Genomic DNA, 1940 nt, shown 5'->3' on the forward strand with positions numbered 1-1940 from the left:
AGGAGTCGACCCGTGCTGCCACCACCCCCGAGGAGGAGTCGCCCGCGCCACCGTCCCCGTCATGCCATGGTCAGTAGCCATCCCCTCCTCTCTCTCTGTATATACTCTCCTCTTTGATCTTGCAAAGGCCACTTGCTGAATGAGTCATGCACTGCTACACTTCTTTGTAGTGCTCAAATTTCATATCATGGTGTTGGGGATGATCTCCCACCCCCCTCTTCGGAGGATAGCTCGAAGTCTACTGGAAAGACCACATGCTTGTCACATGTTCGTTTCAGGAACTGCATCTGAAGGTTGCGAAGATTGCGAAGCTCCATCCGTCGAAGGGTGTAGGCGTACCCGTAGTTTCGGTTTCCATGCCGGCAAAGACGGGGCGAGCCTTCGACCGAAGGCCAAAGTCTGTGCCAGCGGTCCTGATTGACCACGCCGGGCGAAGGTAGCAGCCGGTCTTCGCTTAGAAGCCGAAGGCCATCCCGCAGACGACGGAATGGAGAAGACTTCGACGGATCTTTGGAGCCGAAGACCACGACTGGATAGTGGGGTCCACTTTGGTCGCTCGGGGCAGAATTGTAATTATGTAAATATGCTTAATTGTAGCATAATACCCCTGAATATTCCGAGATTGTAGCAGGTAAAGGGGTAGGACCTGTAAACCACGTCTGGAGTCGTCGAGTACAGGCTATAAATAGGGCTATACTGTACCCGAAAAATCGGTCGAAAAACTGTTCCACCCTAAGCACGTTTCACCGTGAGGACCCTTCGGCATTTTCGTAAGCGAAGGTCCACATTGTCTGGTATTTCGGTCCCAACACATGGTTTCTGCAAAGCAACATATTTTAAACTTGCAAAAAAATAACTTGTTAATTATTTCATATGTGATATATACAAATGTTTGGTAATGGTGCACCCTTGCACCAAATTCAAATTTAACAAATGTGAGGTCAATGAGCTAATGAGGGTTACAACTCATGCAAAGGGAATCTTCTTCCCTCTACAGATGCAACGCATCATGGGTTGTACAGGTCACCACATGTCACCGATTGGATGCAAGAATAGATGAGGCTCATTAGCTTTTATGTTAATTCACCAGCTCGTCAATTCATCACAGAGAGAAAGCAAAAAGGTGGTTAGACTTTGAAGGCTCTCAATTTGAGCACATATATTTTTGCTAAAATCATGCAAAAATGAAGCAAAGAGTTGGAGAATATGAAAGTTAGCTACACCGAATTGGGCATGAGTTAGTTAGGCCTTCAATTCTTAAGTAGTTTCTTTAGTTAATGGAGTCAAAGGTTAGAGTGAGATTTTTGCCTGGTATTGAAGAATGCCACGCTTTGTTAGTTGGGCATTAGCTTTGTTCATCTGTTAGAATGCTTCAATTCTCGCATGATCACAATGCTAGCACGTGTATTCATTCTGTTGCTCTATGAACACAATGCTGCAGTGTTCTGTAGCCTCATGTATCCAGCTCATGTGTTGCTTGACAAACTGTGGCCCTCGGGCTGTGTGTGATGATGCATATTTACTGCATGATGTCCCATGCCTTAATTCTCGTATTAGTTTTCTTTTTATTCTGTTGTTTAATAATTGCTTTCGCTATCTACATTTTATTTGACTTATCTACAGCCTGTGATTGTACTAAATTTTGCTTGTTCGTACATTTTGCGAAGAAGAACAAGTACCACCATCACTTGGGTATGTATGGGTACGCCCCAAAAATTTCTGAATGAAGGAGACAAGAAGAAGGGGCTACCTAGGCTAGGAAACCCAACCCTTTGGAAAATTGTGACGAGCGAAGCAGGAACTATGTCTACGCTCAGTCAGAACAAATCTAGTCTGGGGACTTAGCCTTCAAAAGTCAAAGACCATGGAAGTGACCCAGACCATTTAAGGGATTACTAACGAAGGGTCTCTAGAGTCCGACAGGGAAAATGATTTGCCTA

Source organism: Phragmites australis, chromosome 14 (assembly GCF_958298935.1).
Source record: "Phragmites australis chromosome 14, lpPhrAust1.1, whole genome shotgun sequence".
NCBI lineage: Eukaryota > Viridiplantae > Streptophyta > Magnoliopsida > Poales > Poaceae > Phragmites > Phragmites australis.